Genomic DNA, 19,864 nt, shown 5'->3' with positions numbered 1-19,864 from the left:
AAGTGGTGTCAGGAGATAATGAATGGGGTTGCTAGGCATGGAGACCAGGGGAGTAGAGCAGAGACTCAGCATTCAGAAGTCCTCGAGGGAGTTGCTGGCAAAGCCTCTAACTTAGAGTCAGAGTCTCTGGCATCTATCCATGAAACTCTTTGGTAGATTGTATGATGCTTAGGTATTGATATTGTTGTAATGACCCCAGTGTACTTTCCTTTCTGTTACGTTGCCTTTGTATGGACTTCCTATTTTAAGACTGAACTGCTGAATTAACTCCTTGTTTTGGCATGAGGGGACAGAGACTTGCTATTATTTTAACATTTTTCGAAAGAACAAGGTCTCTCCTTGTCCTCTGCTTGGTATTTCATAATTGGGAATTGTCAATTTTGTATTTTCTTCATTACGGATGTCCTTTAACTACTGCTGACACTGTGATAAGATTCAGGGGGCAGGGGAGCTGTTGCTCTAAGACCAGCATATATGAGCAGGGCCTGAGGATGGAAAGCAAATGAAGTCTTCCTCCTCTGAAGCTCTGTGTCATAAAGTATCGAATTAATAGAAGACTGAAAATGGGAAAGGATTGTAGATAAAGAGGAAAGCAGAGGAAGGAGAAGAGGCAAAAGAGGGACACAGAGTGGTTTTTAATTTGATCCAAAATAGACAGTGAAATCAGTTTCACCCAAAGAAAAAGCAATCTACATTTACTTCTGTTCTCATTGAAAGCTGTCTCATTCTTTAAGATATCTTGAAGGAAGCTATCATGACCACCATCTCCCAGCTAGTCCTGTGTTTTTGTAATCTCAGCTGGGTTTTGTTATGTCTGGAAGTTATAGCAAAAAGTAAACCGATGGCCCACAGCTGTGCATCGTGGGTGGCTTCTCAAGGGAAAGAGTCTTGAATTCCTTGGAGGAACAGCCTCCATGAAACAAGGAAGAACAGTCAGACCCTGTTCTTCCCTGTTACATCTGGAGGAGGCTGAAAAAGATGCTTAATGTGACTTTCAAAACAGCTAGAAAAGAGGAACACAAATTTTGGAGGAGCAGAGAGGGAATCTAAGTTCCTCCTTGATGGTTGAAATGGATGAGCGTTTCAGTGAGGCTGAGCTCGGCAGCCAGTAACTGTGGGATGTATGAAGTAAGAAATTACAGCAGCAGATTCCAGATAGGGACTGGAGGGAAATCCCTGTTCTGTGTTCTTGGTTTGTTTTTAATCTCTCCCTAATCTCCAAGATTCCTGCTCTGTGTGTGGGTTAACCTGGGGAAGGAAGGAGCAGCACACAGTTGAAGCTGTGTGTGCCCAGCGTGACTTTGTGTTGGCTGGAGTTTGAAGAGCTGAGAAGCAGCCTTTTTTTTTTTTTTCTTTTTTCCTATCCTGTAAGTTGCTCTCCTCTGGCTGGTCTTCTCCTTCCTCTGGCTGCACAAGCTGTATACTGCTCACCCTTCTTAGAAAGGCTCAGCATGGTTCTGAGTTAGGAAGGAAAAGGGCATTAGACAGAGAAGATGAGACATTCTCAGGGTTTACCATCAGGTTTCCCAGGTGGCTCAGTCGTAAAAGAAGCCATTGGCAATGCAGGAGACATGGGTTCAATCCCTGGGTCTGGAAGATCCCCTGGAGAAGGAAATGCAACCCACTCCAGTATTCTTGCCTGGAAAATCCCATAGATAGAGGAGGCTACAGTCCATGTGTTGTAGCCACGCATTCTGGGAAACAAACTCACTCAGAAGGACAATGCAGATAGTGGAGTGCAGTTTATTACACCAGTGGGCCCAAGGCAGAGTCTCCTCTTAGCCAAGGACCCTGACAAATTTTCCTGAAAACCTTATATACCCTAAGTGTACATGCCCAAACCCACCTCCCCAAATTCCCTGAAATGAGTCTGATCAAAGGAAAAGAAAGATACAATCAAAGTTAACCTGTGATTCATATGCCTTAATCCTAGGTAGTTAACAGTGGACAATTTTCAATAGGCCTGTGGTAATACCCCAATAAGCATAATAGAATTTATGATTCTATTCAGTTACACAGATAATTAGGGTATTCTTTTAGACAACAGAGAGTCTAAGTACGAGCCCTGGGGCTCTTCCATCCAAGGGGGCCTGGTTTTCCAGTTTGTATGTTATTTCCATAGTACTGGGCATATAGTTCAAAGTCCACAGTCTCACCCAAGATGGAGTCCTTCTTTCAAGATGGAGCCTGTTCTGTCTGTTTCCTCCTTCATTCCCCCCTCTTGATGCTCTTAACTCATAGTATGAGCATAATTCATAGGAATATATTGCACCCTGACTCTCCGACATCCAATTTGGGAGAATGACATCAAGCTTTGGGTTACAAAGTTCATAATACATTGTAAAATAAAGGGTCCACAAAGCAGAACTATCAAGGCAACTATAACAATGGTAAATGTAGTTTTCCACCATTCACCCTTTACCTAAGATAGGACCAAAGTCCAAAAAGGAAGATTATCATCAGACATAACTTTTTCCTGACCTTTCATGTCATCTAGGGTGGCTGATATATAGCCAGATAAATCAGGAATATATACACAACATTCAACTTTAATTACAGCACAGGTCCCTCTTTGTACTGAAACTATGGTTATTCTTAAGATGATACCAGCAAGTCCTTGTAGCAGCAGTTGATTGTAGAGCTTCATCTCTTTTTCTTCTTTAAGATGATCTTGGTTTCATGGGGATCAGTGGAGACCTTTTGTGTAGTCTGCTCCGCGTCCCCTGGGTCTGCATGGTATGCCCTCTTCACCCTCATGTGGAGGATCCAGGGAGTGACACCTGCAACTTTAACTGCCGTAGGGCTGGTTAGAACAACAGTATATGGACCCTTCCCATGTGGGGCCAAGGAGTCGTGATGGCCTTGACCACACCTGATCCCTGGGCACAAATTTGTGAATCTGTTCCCCAAGGGGGAATGGCACCCTTTCTTGTACAAACTTAGTTACCTGATTTATTACCTTACCCAGTTGTTCCATCTGCTGTGAAATCTCATCTCCCCTTACCTGAGGCAAATTTGTTGACACCTGTTTTATTATGGGAGGGGGCCTCCCATACACAATTTTGTATGGAGAAGAGCCATGGGGCTGTGGGATCATCCTGAGTCTGAGCAGAGCCATGGGAAACAAGTCCACCCAGGAACAGTCAGTCTCTAAGATCCACTTGGAGAGTGTCTATTTAAGTGTCCGATTGGTTCCTTCCACCATCCCAGAACTCTGGGACCTATATGCTGTATGTAATTTCCACTTGATATTTAAAGTTTTGCTTACTTGTTATACTAAATCAGCTACGAAAGCCGGGCCATTGTCCAATCCAATGCTGGTAGGAAATCCAAATCTGGGAACTATCTCCCTAAGCAGGCACCAGGCTACTTCTGATGCTCTTTCAGTCTGGGTAGGAAAAGCTTCTACCCATCCTGAGAACGTACATACTATGACCAGCAGGTAATGATAGTGTCGGTGAGGTTTCATTTCAGTGAAGTCCACTTCCAGGTGTTTAAAGGGCAGCGTGTCTTTTACCTGAATCCCTGGAGGTTTCTGTCTGTGCCGAAAGGCAGCATTGACCTGTGAGCAGGCGGTGCAATTCTGAGATTTTGTCCTTTTGACAGCTGGAGGCCTGGATTAGAGCATATATAGTTCTGCCAATTGAGCGCACCAGTGTGATGGCGGAGAGCTAGCCTCAACGATGGTTTCTTCCATGACTACTGCATATCCCGACAGTCATTGTCCTTGTTTCACCAGGCTGGTGCCATTGGTGTACAGGAGCAAATCTGGGTCCGGGATTGGCTGGTCTCTCAAATCAGGTCTGCTGGCATATTATCTTGCAATCATGTGAGGGCCCACCTTCTCCCACAAGAAAGAGAGTGGCCAGATTCAGGGCCTGACAAGGCTCAGTAGTAACATGGGAGTTCTCACATAACAGTCCCTGGTATTGAGTAATCCGGGATGTTGACAGCCATTTATGGGGGTCCCCTCGCAGGAGAGGGTTGACCTCATACGGGACTTTTACAAACAAATCTTGCCCCAAAGTCAGCTTGGTTGCCTCCCTGACCAGTAAGGCAACTGCAGCAACTGCCCATAAACATCCCAGCCACCCAGTGGCAACATTGTCCAGCTGATTAGAGATAAGTCACTGGTCTGTCCCATCTCCCCACAGTCTGGGACAACACTCCTGAAGCCACCTTGTCCTTTTCAGTCAGGTAAACAGTAAATGGCTTAGCAAGATCTGGCAGGCCCAAGGTGGGTGCTGACATAATTGTACCAGATTTGAGTTCTATTACCAGTGGGACTTGTTTTGCAAGCCTGGAGGTGGTGGGTGGGGGTTGTCTTCCACCCAGACCTCAGGGAATTGTCGAGTTAACTCTCTCTCTTGACAAGAGAAGACTCAACACATGGACTTCACCAGATGGTCGACATCGAAATCAGACTGATTATATTCTTTGCAGCCAAAGATGAAGAAGCTCTATAAAGTCAGCTAAAACAAGACCAGGAGCTGACTGTGGCTCAGATCATGAGCCTCTTATTGCCAAATTCAGACTTAAATTGAAGAAAGTAGGGAAAACCACTAGACCATTCAGGTATGACCTAAGTCAAATCCCTTATGATTATACAGTGGAAGTGAGAAATAGATTTAAGGGACTAGATCTGATAGAGTGCATGGTAAACTATGGATGGAGGTTCTTGACATTGTACAGGAAACATGGATCAAGACCATCCCCATGGAAAAGAAATGCAGAAAAGCAAAATGGCGGTCTGGGGAGGCCTTACAAAGAGCTGTGAAAAGAAGAGAAATGAAAAGCAAAGGAGAAAAGGAAAGATATAAGCATCTGAATGTAGAGATCCAAAGAATAGCAAGGAGAGATAAGAAAACCTCCCTCAGCAATCAGTGCAAAGAAATAGAGGAGAAAAACAGAATGGGAAAGACTAGAGATCTTTTGAAGATAATTAGAGATACCAAGGGAACATTTCATGCAAAGATGGACTTGATAAAGAACAGAAATGGTATGGACCTAACAGAAGCAGAAGATATTAAGAAGAGGTAGCGAGAATACACAGAAGAACTGTACAAAAAAGAGCTTCACAACCCAGATAATCATGAAGGTGTGGTCACTTACCTAGAGCCAGACATCCTGGAATGTGAAGTCAAGTGGGCCTTAGAAAGCATCACTATGAACAAAGCTAGTGGAGGTGATGGAATTCCAGTTGAGATATTTCAAATCCTGAAAGATGATGCTGTGAAAGTGCTGCACTCAATATGCCAGCAAATGTGGAAAATTCAGCAGTGGCCACAGGACTGGAAAAGGTCAGTTTTCATTCCAATCCCAAAGAAAGGCAATGCCAAAGAATGCTCAAACTACCGCACAATTGCACTCATCTCACATGCTAGTAAAGTAATGCTCAAAATTCTCCAAGCCAGGCTTCAGCAATATGTGAACTGTGAACTTCTAGATGTTCAAGCTGGTTTTAGAAAAGCAGAGGAACCAGAGATCAAATTGCCAACATCCGCTGGATGATGGAAAAAGCAAGAGAGTTCCAGAAAAACATCTATTTCTGCTTTATTGACTATGCCAAAGCCTTTGACTGAAAATAAATTTTCTCTTTCAAAAGGAAAGTGAAAAAGGAAAATTCTGAAAGAGATGGGAATACCAGACCACCTGACCTGCCTCTTGAGAAATCTATGTGCAGGTCAGGAAGCAACAGTTAGAGCTGGACATGGAACAACAGACTGTTTCCAAATAGGAAAAGGAGTACATCAAGGCTGTATATTGTCACTCTGCTTATTTAACTTCTATGCAGAGTACATCATTAGAAACGCTGGGCTGGAAGAAGCACAAGCTGGAATCAAGATTGCCAGGAGAAATATAAATAACCTCAGATATGCAGATAACACCACCCTTATGGCAGAAAGTGAAGAGGAACTAAAAAGCCTCTTGATGAAAGTGAAAGAGGAGAGTGGAAAAGTTGGCTTAAAACTCAACATTCAGAAACTAAGATCATGGCATCTGGTCCCATCACTTCATGGGAAATACATGGGGAAACAGTGTCAGACTTTATTTTTGGGGGCTCCAAAATCACTGCAGATGGTGATTTCAGCCATGAAATTAAAAGATGCTTACTCCTTGGAAGGAAAGTTATGACCAACCTAGAGAGCATATTGAAAAGCAGAGACGTTACTTTGCCAACAAAGGTCCATCTAGTCAAGGCTATGGTTTTTCAGGTGGTCATGTATGGATGTGAGAGTTGGACTGGGAAGAAAGCTGAGTGCCAAAGAATTGATACTTTTGAACTGTGGTGTTGGAGAAGACTCTTGAGAGTCCCTTGGACTGCAAGGAGATCCAACCAGTCCATTCTAAAGCAGATCAGTCCCGGGTGTTCATTGGAAGGACTGATGCTAAAGCTGAAACTCCAATATTTTGGCCACCTCATGCAAAGAGTTGACTCATTGGAAAAGACCCTAATGCTGGGGGGAATTGAGGGCAGGAAGAGAAGGAGACGACAGAGGATGAGATGGCTGGATGGCATCACTGACTCGATGGACATGAATTTGAGTAAACTCTGGGAGTTTATAATGGACAGGGAGGCCTGGCGTGCTGTGGTTCTTGGGGTTACAAAGAGTCGGACACAACTGAGTGACTGAACTGAACTGAACTTGACGGTTTAGCCTGTCCGGTTTCCTTTCCGGGAGATTGTACAACCTCATTCATCTTGAGGGGTTACTGAGGAAGAGTAAATAGGTGGTTGAGCCCACTCAAACAGTGGGTCTTTCGTGGGGGGAAAGGTCACTTGTGCCCCCAATTTAGACAGCAAGTCTCTTCCTAAGAAAGGTACTGGGCATTCAGGGATGTATAAAAATTCACGAGACACTTGGTGTCCCCCCATCTGACATTTTCAGGGTAGGCTAGACACAAAGGCTGCATTTATCACCATCTGAGACCCAGCAGCCTCTGGCTGGGTCTATTGGCCTAGAAAGTCTACAGGCCTCGCACAGTCTTTTGCAGAACTCAGAGGGTGATTTGCTTTCCCTTTGAATCACTTAGGAGGGTTTTGCGATACTCATAGCTTTTCGGGCCCCCCTCTTGAGACCTTGTAAAATAGTCACCCGATATCTCTCCAGGTGGCCCCTCCCTTCCTCTGCGTTACAGTCCCAGCTGGGCCTCTCATCGGGGGTGGCTAGTTCTACCCACCGCTGCGGGTTTGTAGTACCCTCAGGTGCCATTTCTCTTAACCATTTTCTGGCCTCAGTTAGGATCCTGTGTCTTTCCTCAGTGCTGAGAAGGGAGACTAGTAGTTGGATTATGTCATCCTATGTAGGGCGGTGGGTTTGCAAAATAGTCTCCATTAGCCTAATCATGGCTTGTGGCTCCCCCAAGTATGGTGGAGCATGTCTCTGCCAGTTTAATATATCCATAGAGGAAAATGGCTGATAATAACAGGCTACAGGGGGCTGATGGTAGTGCCCCATGCGTCCTGAACTGGAGGCTGTTGTAGCTCTCTGAGGGGCATCTGTTGTGGGGTTCTTTCCCCCTGTTCCTTGGCAGAGCGCAGCCTCTAACTGCTGTGTTTTCTTCCTCCTTCCCGTCAGTACTCACTGGGAGAGGTGGATACAGTCTAGGAGGTCCAGCTGAGGTGGAATTCTGGGGGCATTGACCAGAGGTCTCCATTGCTGGGATTGGAGCCTACCGAAATGGCGGCTCTACGAACTCCGGGCGAGCTGGTGGAAGAGCATTGGCTGCTGCAGGAACTTCACCTGGCCCTGGATTGGGCAGTAAGGTGGCCTCCCATCCTGGTGGAGCACTGGGAGGCAGGCACGTCATTATCCAGTATGAGGGAGGGGCCAGCTCATCCCCGTCCAAATCCTGTAGAATTTCCCTTTTTATCATCAGTCAACTTTTGTGCCATTAATATTTTTCTCTTTCTCTTCTGAATAAAGAACCTTGTCCAAGTGGGAGGGTCTTGAGCTAATCCTAGCCATGAGTCAATATATGGATATTGATCCAGGTGTCCTGGCTCTCCTGTGACTACTGTACAGACTGCTTCCACTATTTCTAAGTTCATGGTGTTCTCTGGTGGCCATCCTACTCCCATGGGGGACCATTCGACCTCACAGAGTATGTGGAGGTGGTTAGGCTTCATCTTCACCCCACAGTCTCCTCCAAATCCCTTCTTTAAATTGTTAATCATGCCCTCCAATACAGTTGCCTTAGATTCACTTCCCCCCATCTTGCTTACCTTCTTGGACCTTCTACTTTTCCTTTTCGTTTTCTCTATGAAGTTCTCAGTACCCTACGTACTTCTGATATTTCCACTCAATGACACTTAAATTGCCATTCTGCCTCCTTCCTAATTGGGGTGAGAAGAGCCTTACCTGCCAGATCCCAGAGGGAGAAGGGGGATCAGCATGTCTTCACCTGCCGGTCAGCACAGCCGAACCAGAATACCACATGATCCAAGACTTTCTCCCTTAACTTTTAAAGTTCTTTCTGCTTCGGTGAGATTGATCAGATGTGAATGAAAATACAGATGGGTTAAATATCCCACGTCCCAGGCCGTCTCCAGAAAAGCCAATTCGTACTCACTTATGTATCCCCTCCTTCTAGCCTGACAATTCCAAGGGGGTCAAGAATTTCATAGCAGATGGGACACCTCCTTGGGGAGGGCAGAATATGAGCACACAAAAACAAAGTTTCTTCTCCTAAAAAATCCCCTGGCAGTTGCTTGGTAATAATTTTCCCCAAGACGGCATGGACACCACCTCCTAAATGACCTTCACAAATTTCCTTCCTAAGCCCTAACACACTTGTCAACCTATGTACCAAGCAATCGTTGCCACCTGGCTATTCCAGGCTCCTGTGGGTCTGTGCCCCTTCTAATCACTCCCAGGGGGCTGATCAGGCCCCCTCTTCCACCCTACCGGGTGGGTTCCTCCTCACCTGAGCGCTCAGTTCCCCTGCTGCCGTCCACTACCTGCTAACTTGAAAGGTCCGGGCATTGAGAAGCAGAATCCTTTCAGAAGGGCGAGGCGCCTTCCCCCCTCTAGAAGATTCAAGCCGCAAGGCCTCGGAGTAGTCTGAAATGGGACTTGTCTCCTCAAAGTGAGGAGTTTCCCCGCCCATGCACCAAATGTTGTAGCTATGTGTTCTGGGAAACAAACTCACTCAGAAGGACAATGCAGATAGTGGAGTGCAGTTTATTACACCAGCCGGCCCAAGGCAGAGTCTCCTCTTAGCCAAGGACCCCGACCAGTTTTTGTGAAAACCTTATATACCCTAAGTGTACATGCCCAAACCCACCTCCCCAAATTCCCTGAAACGAGTCTGATCAAAGGAGAAGAAAGATACAATCAAAGTTAACCCATGATTCATATGCCTTAAGCCTAGGTAGCTAACAGTGGACAATTATCAATAGGCCTGTGGTCATACCCCAATAAGCATAATAGAATTTATGATTCTATTCAGTTACACAGATAATTAGGGTATTCTTTCAGGCAACAGAGAGTCTAAGTACGAGCCCCGGGGCTCTTCCATCCAGGGAGCCTGGTTTTCTAGTTGGTATGTTGTTTCCATAGATACTGGGCATATAGCTCAAAGTCCACAATCTCGCCCAAGATGGAGTCCTGCTTTCAAGATGGAGCCTGTTCTGTCTGTTCCCTCCTTCACATGGGTTCGTAAAAGAGTTGGACACGACTTAGCGACTAAACAACAATCATCAGCTTACGTGCTTCGTATTTTATTGATGGGTTGGAAGTCTGTTCTGGTGGACAAATACCATACTAAATATCTTAAGCTGTTCCCGGTGGACTAAGGCAATTTGATCTGGTTTCTCATTAAATAATTTCTAGCTTAGGATGGCCAGGTCAGGCTCTCCACTGTTGTTCTCTTCTGTTCTCTTTTATGCCCACCTCTCTTTCTTCTCATGTATCAGGCTTGCACACTCCTCCTCTGTTTACTTAAAATCTTCACTGCACATCCTTTCTTTGGGAACTTTCTTCCTACTTCTGGAATGTGTTCATCCTCTGTACCCTACCTCTCCTTCATTTACACTCTGAGGTGTGATTGTCCTGTTGCTGCCTCTCCTTCTGGTGCAGGGAAGAAAGTGGGGCACAAGAGGAAGTTCACATCCCAGAGCTCAGGGGTAGCTGCTGAGTGTGTTCTTGGCTTCACACACAAAAGAATTCAAGAGCAAGCCATAGTAAAGTGAAAGAAGGTTTTTTCGGGGAGATACACACTCCGTAGACAGACTGTGGTCCATCTCGGAAAGCAAGAGAGGCCATAGGGTATGGAGTTGTCAGTTTTTATACGGGTGGATAATTTCATAAGCTAATGAGTGGGTGGATTATTTCAAGCATTTGGGAGAAGGGCAGGGATTTCCAGAAATTGGGTCACCTTCTACTTTTGGGCCTTTCTGGTCAGCTTCAGAACTGTCATGGTGCCTGTGAGTGTGTCACTTAGCTTGCTGATGTGTTACAGTGAACGTATACGGAGGTTCAAGGTCTAGTGGAGATCACCTTGTCTGCCATCTTGGACCTAGTTTGTTCTAACCAGTTTATGTCCTGTCCTCAATGGTTATGTCATTCTTTTAAGGGTTGTACTCTGCCTCCTTCCTGCCTCACTTCTTCACCCAACCCAGGACCTCAGTGCAGTGTTCTCACCGCCCTTCTCTCACAGTGCTCTGCCTCCCAGTGTCCCCCGAGCACCATTACATGCCTTCTTAGGACAGGTCTCAGCTCTCCCTTTTATGGTATGGTCTCCCAGGTCACTGAGTGCTTCCATTAAAAAACAAAAACAAACAAACCGAAAGACTTATTTTCTGCATCACAGGACCTATGACATAGAGTTCTTAGGAAATCCTGTGATCTAGGTAGTAGATGTCTCTTTTTCTGAAATTCTATCAGGGGATCCATCCTCCCTCTACCTTAGTAAGTCTAGTTTTCCTCATCTTCCTCTTCCCTGCCATGGCTTTTCATAAAAGGCATCAAAGTTCATAAAATTTGCACCTAGGGAGAAAGACCAGCATAAAGAGACCAACTTTTAAATTCTCTACTGCTCGCTACGTCTTGGTTCCCTACTCACTACTTCCTATAGAGATGGTGAAGGACAGGAAAGCCTGGTGTGCTGCAGTCCATGGGGTCGCAAAGAGTTGGACAGGACTGAGCAACTGAACAACAACTAGTTACTTAATAAGATAATAAGTCATGTTGCATTACCTCCACTTCTATCCTCACCGCCCATTATTTCTTTTTGCCTGCCTGCCTGACCATATTTACCACTCACAACAAAAAGTACCTCTGCTGCTGACTTTCAAGGACTTCTGTTTTAATGCCTGTTCCCTTCTTGTTTCTCTAAGAGTTCTCTTTCTTCTCATTGTCATTCATACACAACATTCCTAACACATACAAGCAACAGCAGCATGACCATCTGGGTCATTGTTGACACTTTACCCTGACCGGGTGTTTTATCTCTGCAGGAACTTACCTTGCATCATTTCATTAACTGTCTGTCGCTCCTCCCACTAAAAAGTAAGCTCCGTGAGGGCTAGAACTTTATCCAGGTTCTTCACTGTTGTATTTTGCAGAGCCTAGAACCATGTCTGACACATAGAAAGCTTTCAGAAATATTAAATAAGAAAATGCATAAACACTGAGAAAGAGCCAGTGGGAGAGAAGGAGTGGGGGGCAGGGGGAGTGTATAGGAATGATCCAGGAGAAGGAACTAAAAGAAGGATCAAGTTCTCAGGGGTTTGAAGATGGAGCTTGGGAGGAGGTCTGTTGCTTGGGCAGAGCTGGAGTCTGGAGAATACGCAGAGTGACTGACTATTGATAAGAAGAGGGCAGTTTTTCTTTCCTGTGGAAATCAGAAGAAAAGAGGAAATGTTAGTTATGTGGATAGGCTATAGGTTTGCCAAAAGAGTTGCTGTGTTAACTCAGTGCATTTCTTTCTAAGATGGCTGATTTCGTCTGTCAGCGGGAGGCAGTTATCTGCAGAAATAAGGAGGTAGCTGAAGAGTGGGCAAGTCTGTCACTCTGGAGCATGTGAGAGAGAATTGACCCAGGAAGCATAGCTGGATGGTCTAGGGAGTGGGAAGACTGCATTGGCTTTGCCAGCCAGGATCTGTCCATCTGGCCCCTTTTCTTCAGTAGCTGTCAACCACCCCAGCCCAGGGGCAGGTCAGGCGGGCTGCAGAGATCTTCCTTGACTCTCTCAGCTCAGAGTTTCCACAGCATCCTCTCCCTCCTGATTTACCCAGCATGTCATAATTGATTATAACCAGATGCTTACGTCTGCTTGCCTTGATGGGGTGTCAGCTCTGTTGGGGCAGGGACTTGCCTACCTTGTTTACTGCTGTGTCCCCGAGTCGTCCATGCTTGAGGTTTTGCCATATGACTGTGAACAACGTGAGTTAATGGACCAGGTAGAGAGTATTGGGTCCTGGAATCTGAGATGTGGAGAAGGGAGGTGAAAAACAGGCCAGTAGAAAGTTGGCATTAGGGGGAAAGACTCGTGCTTGAGGAATTGATGTATTAGGGATAAATAAAAAGAGCTGGAATTAGATGAATGCAATCAGAGAATGGAGTAAATTATTTTATAATTTCAGAGATGGGGTTCTTTGGGGGACCACAAGGAAAAAGATCTGGCCATTGGAGTGGGTGGTTGCAGTGAATCAGAGGAGAGAGTCATTAGGGATGAAGAGGTCATGGATACCTTATGACTTGAGATGCAGATGTTGAAGCCTCCTTTGAGACTTCCTAGTAGATTGTTTCACCTGACAGTAACTAAAATAACAAAAGGGCATGCGTATATTTACAAGTAATGAACTCATACTTTGCCTTTAGCATTTATTCATTTGCTCATTCATCCTTCCATTCCCTCTTATTTAGCAGTAAGCTGTTTGTACAATAATGACCAAAGCAGACAAGTCTAGACCCTTCTGAAACATACAGACTTGTAGGAGGGGCAGATAGTAAACACATGTCTATAACTATAAACTGTGAGAGTGTCAAAGGGAAAATGAGAATGAGGAACAGGTAAAAATGAGTTTCGGCAATTGCTATTTAAGTGGGTGCCATTTCATCAAAGCAATATTGTGGATCCTTTTTTTTATATTGAAATTTATTGCTTTTGTTTCTCTCTTATTTGTTTAGAATTTATATAGAGCTACAGATGGGTAAATTTGCCTTACATTGGATGTTGGGTGCTGGGATAGCCCCAGTATACGGTTTGCGGGTGCATTCAGAGGGTACTCAGGGTCATGAAGTAGTTCTGAGAAAGGTGTGATCATTCACTGATCGACTCAAGGTGTAGCTGAGTCAGCTGTGAGATGGAGGCCAAGGGTCACTAGAGGTCACGTTAGTAGGGAATATTCTCAGAGGCTCTGCTTGTATATCCAGAAAACCTGCAATTCCTAAACTGTCCTACAATTATAAATAATGTTTAAGTAGAAAATGTATAGGATATGCATCCTAGGACATGCCATCCATTTTATTTCCTGAATTCTCTAAAATAAGGGTACATTTCGCCAATGGAAAAAAAAAATTCTGTATTCTTGTAGTGGAAAAATTAAAACGTAATTCACTATGATAGACTCTACAATCTTTCTAAAATGCCAGAAATCTAGACAGCATGGCAATTTAACTTTTAGTTATATATGACACACATCTGAGGTCTACTCTATGATTTGTGTTCACACATCAAAAGATGTCATAAATACAGAGCTACTTTAATAAATCCGGAAAAAATCTTTCCATCATACAGAAAAAAAAACAAGTTTTATTTCTCATCTCTACTATATTTTTCAAAAGCTGTATTTCTTGCTTTTGTAGTAAGTCTTGATGAAGACTTTTTAATAGTAACTGAGAAATACAGTGATGGACAGGGAGGCCTGGTGTACTGCATTTCAAGGAGTCACAAAGAGTTGGACACAACTGAGCTACTGAGCTGACTGAGAAATATAGTGCCTTTATAATATAGTTCTTTCTTGAATTTTTTTACTGTAAATTCGTTATTTTGCTCAGGAATTTGACTCTGTCATTCTTGCCACTATTCAAAATTCTACTGAAACAAATTTATAAATACAAATTTTTACCACTTTTTAGAAGATATTAAGAAGAGATGGCAAGAATACACAGAAGAACTGTACAAAAAAGATCTTCACGACCCAGATAATCATGATGGTGTGATCACTGACCTAGAGCCAGACATCCTGGAATGTGAAGTCAAGTGGGCCTTAGAAAGCATCACTATGATCAAAGCTAGTGGAGGTGATGGAATTCCAGTTGAGCTCTTTCAAATCCTGAAAGATGATGCTGTGAAAGTGCTGCACTCAATATTCCAGCAAATGTGGAAAACTCAGCAGTGGCCACAGGACTGGAAAAGGTCAGTTTTCATTGCAATCCCAAAGAAAGGCAATGCCAAAGAATGCTCAAATTACCACACAGTTGCACTCATCTCGCATGCTAGTAAAGTAATGCTCAAAATTCTCCAAGCCAGGCTTCAGGAATACGTGAACGTGAACTTCCAGATGTTCAAGCTGGTTTTAGAAAAGGCAGAGGAACCAGAGACCAAATTGCCAACATCCGCTGGATCATGGAAAAAGCAGGAGAGTTCCAGAAAAACGTGTATTTCTGCTTTATTGACTATGCCAAAGCCTTTGATTGTGCTGGATCACAATAAACTGTGGAAAATTCTGAAGGAGATGGGAATACCAGACCACCTGACCTGCCTCTTGAGAAATTTGTATGCAGATCAGGAAGCAACAGTTAGAACTGGACATGGAACAACAGACTGGTTCCAAATAGGAAAAGGAGTTCGTCAAGGCTGTATATTGTCACCCTGCTTATTTAACTTACATGCAGAGTACATCATGAGAAATGCTGGGCTAGAAGAAACACAAGCTGGAATCAAGATTGCCAGGAGAAATATCAATAACCTCAGATATGCAAACGATACCACCCTTATGGCAGAAAGTGAAGAGGTAATAAAAGCCTCTTGATGAAGGTGAAAGAGGAGAGTGAAAAAGTTGGCTTAAAACTCAACATTCAAAAACCAAAGATCATGGCATCTGGTCCCATCACTTCATGGGAAATAGATGGGGAAACAGTGCAAACAGTGTCAGACTTTGTTTTTTTGGGCTCCAAAATCACTGCAGATGGTGACTGCAGCCATGAAATTAAAAGACACTTACTCCTTGGAAGAAAAGTTATGACCAACCTAGATACCATATTGAAAAGCAGAGACATTACTTTGCCAACAAAAGTCCGTCTAGTCGAGGCTATGGTTTTTCCTGTGGTCATGTATGGATGTGAGAGTTGGACTGTGAAGAAGGCTGAGCGCCGAAGAATTGATGCTTTTGAACTGTGGTGTTGGAGAAGACTCTTGAGAGTCCCTTGGACTGCAAGGAGATCCAACCAGTCCATTCTGAAGGAGATCAGCCCTGCGATTTCTTTGGAAGGAATGATGCTAAAGCTGAAACCCCAGTACTTTGGCCACCTCATGCGAAGAGTTGACTCATTGGAAAAGACTCTGATGCTGGGAGGGATTGGGGGCAGCAGGAGAAGGGGACGACAGAGGATGAGATGGCTGGATGGCATCACCGACTTGATGGACGTGAGTTTGAGTGAACTCCGGGAGTTGGTGATGGACAGGGAGGCCTGGCGTGCTGCGATTCATGCGGTTGCAAGGATTTGGACACGACTGAGCGACTGAACTGAACTTATCCAAATCTTTCATGCTAGTATTTATAAAAATGACTTTTACACATTGAAAAAAAAATATGTTGTATTCATTCATTCAAAGAAAATTTATTATGTGCCTGCTATGTGCCAAGTATACCATTCTTCGGCTTGGGAAGCATAAGTGAACAAAACAGACAAAAATATATGCTTTCTTTTACCTTCTTTTATGGTTTGGGAAAATGGACAATAAAATAATAAGGAAATCATATTTTTGCCTTAAAAGATGATAAGCCCTACAGAGAGAAATATTTACCAGGGTATATATAGAAGTTATGACAGGGACCAGACTATATTAATTGAAAAACTTAATTACTAATGTAAAACCAGTTACATTATGATAATGATTTTTATTCAGTTTTCAGTTCAGTTCAGTCACTCAGTCGTGTCCGACTCTTTGCGACCCCATGAATCGCAGCACGCCAGGCCTCCCTGTCCATCACCAACTTCCTGAGTTCACTCAGACTCACGTCCATTGAGTCAGTGATGCCATCCAGCCATCTCATCCTCTGTCGTCCCCTTTTCCTCCGTGTATATATTTCACATGGTTTATTGGGGGGATGCTGTGCTGCATGCTTTCATATAGAAATACGATTTAATTCCCCATACAATCTCATGAAGTAAGATTTGTTACTTCAACTATAAATGTGAGAAAACTCTGATGTGAGGAGACGACTGTCACTCTCCCAGTGGAGGAAGCATGCCAGGGGCAGAGCCAGAATCCCAAGTCCAGATTTTTGATTCCCAACCCTCCTCTGTTCTGATGGCTTCCCAGATGGCTCTGTGGTAAAGAATCTGATGGAATTCGGAAGATCTAGCTTCAATCCCTGGGTTGGGAAGATCCCCTAGAGAAGGGAATGGCAACCCACTCCACAATTCTTGCCTGGAGAATCCCATGGACAGATGAGCCTGGTGGGCTACAGTCCATGGGGTCGCAAAGAGTTGGACGCTGCTGAGCGTCTAATAAACACACGCACTGCTGTTCTACTCCATGTCCCTCCATCTATTCCTCCACCTAGTTTATTACAACACTTTTTCCTCAGGCAGCATAGAGACTTCAGGTATTGAAGTCCTTCCAGTAAAAATGGTAAGTGTTCAGTATGAAAACAACTTTCGTGTAGTCTAGCGAAGCTATTTCCGACAGACTTTTGTGCAGATCTCTCAGGAAGAAGGGAGACAGGGAAGTGATTCTGGGTTCAGCCTGTCAAATGGCCAGAAACACACATTCTTTTCTAAATTCTCCCCAGCAGATCTGCAAGTCTCAAGTTCAGTCGCTGTAGTTATGGCCAGGTTAAATGTATTCTTCCGCTAAAAATACATTCTCAAAATCGTAGGAGTCATCAGGAGCTCTCATTTCCAAAACTGCTGCTCTGGGCGTTTGATCATCCCGCACTTGTTGGTGCGGTTGACATAATTGTATTTCACAGACGCAGTGCAGTGCACCTGTTGTCCGACCGGCTGAAACCGCTCTCGCCCCTTGGTATTGGGCCATTCTGCTGATACAGGCTGTTATAAATATTACAAGGACAGGGGCAGTTTGTATTACAGGATAATGCAACCTAATTTGATGGACACACTCATTTCCTATTTATTCTCTGTAGTCTGAGACGTGAGTTAAAATTTCAATGTGTTATAAAGGTTATGATAAAATATGGCCAGTAATTAATACTTTATTTAGAATATGCTGTCTGTAAGATAATGCTGGTAAGGTTATGGTGTTCTTACATAAACTGATCCTGATTTAGGGGAGGGGTGAGGAAGAGGGATTATATCTTTCAAATTAATAAGAAGGTAAAGTTTGAAAATACAGTCTTCTCATGGGAAGTCACTCCTGTATCCGAGCCAGCTGTAACTGAGAGGAGCATCCTGTGATTTCGAAAGAAAATAATGTGAGAAGGGAATTCTGGACGCTGCGTTTTGCTTGAGTGACACTGATATATTTGGAAGCATCTGTCTTCCCCTTTCACCTAGACCCACCTTTGTTTATTTTGGCCTCCTGTGAGCTCTTGGTACTGGTTCCCTCTGACTCCTGAGTCCAAAGACTCAGCCTGTATTTGGTTTCAAATTCTCCTTCTAAAAAGTTTATCACTAAAACAATCACAACATTTGCTGAGTAATTATGTTCCAATTTTCAGTTAAATTCTTGAGTTTAAATAGATTCATTATCAATAAAATGCAGTTCTTTAACAAGGGGAATGGAGAAAGCAATGGTAACCCACTCCAGTACTCTTGCCTGGAAAATCCCATGGATGGAGGAGCTTGGTGGGCTGCAGTCCATGTGGTCGTGAAGAATTGGACATGACTGAGTGACTTCACTCTCACTTTTCACTTCATGCATTGGAGAAGGAAATGGCAACCCACTCCAGTGTTCTTGCCTGGAGAATCCCAGGGACGGGGGAGCCTGGTGGGCTGCCATCCATGGAGTCACACAGAGTTGGACACGACTGAAGCAACTTAGCCGCAGCAGCAGCAACAAGGGGAAATATCTGATTGTGTTTTCCCAAAGTATCATGCACAAGAAGGTATGGTAGCTGGTGTTCTCTTTCTTCCCTTTGTATTCATCACACACATATTATACGCCTGTGTTAGCGTGTGCCAGGCAAAGCTCAGACACGGAAACCGTGTTCCCGACTCTTTGCTCTTTTTGACATATGATTATTTTAAAAACACACGTATAGCACTTTTTATATGCCAGGCAGATTTCTGTAGCTCAGCTGGTAAATAATCTGCCTGCAATGCAGGAGATCTGGGTTTGATTTCTGGGTTGGGAAGATCCCCTGGAAGAAGGCGTGGCAACCCACTCGTGTATTGTTGCCTGAAGAATTGCCATAGACAGAGGAGCATGGTGGGCTACGGTTTGTAAGGTCACAAAGAGTCAGACACGACTGAGGGACTAAGCACATATGCCAGGCACAGTTCTAAGCACTTTACAAATACTAACTCCTTAATCCTCGAAGCCACCTTAGGAAGAAGGTACTGTCCAAGGTCATAGGATTAGTGCTGGTGGAACCAAGAGATTCAAAGCCGGCCTCCTGGCTGCAGATTTTGTGTCCTTCTGCACTGTATCGTGCTTTGTAGATTGGTTTTAATATAGCCATCATTTGTATGTAATGAAAAGTAGAATATGGTGCCTGCCTTCAAAGGATTAACAATCTAAATCTGTTTCTTCTTTCTTTTCATACATATCTTCAAAGATCAGATCTTGATAGAGCATTATGGTCCATTATTTTACTTGATATGGTCATTTATTGAATATGTAGTGTTTACCACGGAGAAGGCAATGGCACCCCACTCCAGTACTCTTGCCTGGAAAATCCCATGGATGGAGGAGCCTGGTAGGCTGCAGTCCATGGGGTCGTGAAGAGTCGGACATGACTGAACGACTTCCCTTTCACTTTTCACTTTCATGCATTGGAGAAGGAAATGGCAACCCACTCCAGTGTTCTTGCCTGGAGAATCCCAAGGACGGGGGAGCCTGGTGGGCTTCCGACTATGGGGTCGCACAGAGTCGGACACGACTGAAGCGACTTAGCAGTAGTGGCAGCAGTGTTTACCAAAGACACAGGGGCAATGCAGGCTGCATGTTAGGGAACTCAAATCAGAGAGACACACAATTTTGTAAGTGCTGATGGAAGGATGTTTGTCAATGAAAATTTTCCAAAGAAGTACTGCTTGATTTGGAGTTTGCTAAATGGAAGAATGGAGAGAGAGGAAGGATTTGTAGTGAGAAGGCACAGTGGAGTCTATATGAAGTAGCAGGTTAGGATTAGGAATGGAAATGATTAAAAGTGTGACATGACCAGGGAAGGAAGATGGGGTTTAAGTTCAGGTGGCCTGCATTCTGTGATAAAGATGTGGAATTGATTCGGTCAGTAATGGGAAATAATGAAGAAATTTAAGGAGTGAAAGACATGGTACAAATTATGTTTGAGGGCCGTGAAATGGACAGTTTGATTCAGAGCTGCCACTGAAAGTAATGTGGATTCCTAATTTCATTTTTTACCTCTTTCCCCTCAACTGCCTTCTCCAACCCTTTGTCTCCTCTTCTTTGGCCTCTCCCATTTTTTTTGCCCTAACTTCCACCCAATCTTATCATTCCCTTCAGTAGTAAAAAATGTCTACTTTATCAAGGTTTAATCACA

At 44.0% G+C, this 19,864-nt stretch overlaps 1 protein-coding gene across 4 annotated transcripts in view; it reads left to right on the top strand.

The window, feature by feature from the left end:
- CPED1 (cadherin like and PC-esterase domain containing 1) overlaps positions 1–19,864 on the top strand; it is a 328,240-nt gene that overhangs the window by 16,856 nt on the left and 291,520 nt on the right. The window lies entirely within an intron of this gene.

This window comes from Bos indicus x Bos taurus, chromosome 4 (genome assembly GCF_003369695.1).
Source record: "Bos indicus x Bos taurus breed Angus x Brahman F1 hybrid chromosome 4, Bos_hybrid_MaternalHap_v2.0, whole genome shotgun sequence".
In the NCBI taxonomy this organism is placed as follows: domain Eukaryota; kingdom Metazoa; phylum Chordata; class Mammalia; order Artiodactyla; family Bovidae; genus Bos; species Bos indicus x Bos taurus.
Note: the sequence above shows the minus strand (reverse complement) of the source record. Positions and strands in the feature narration are given on the sequence as shown.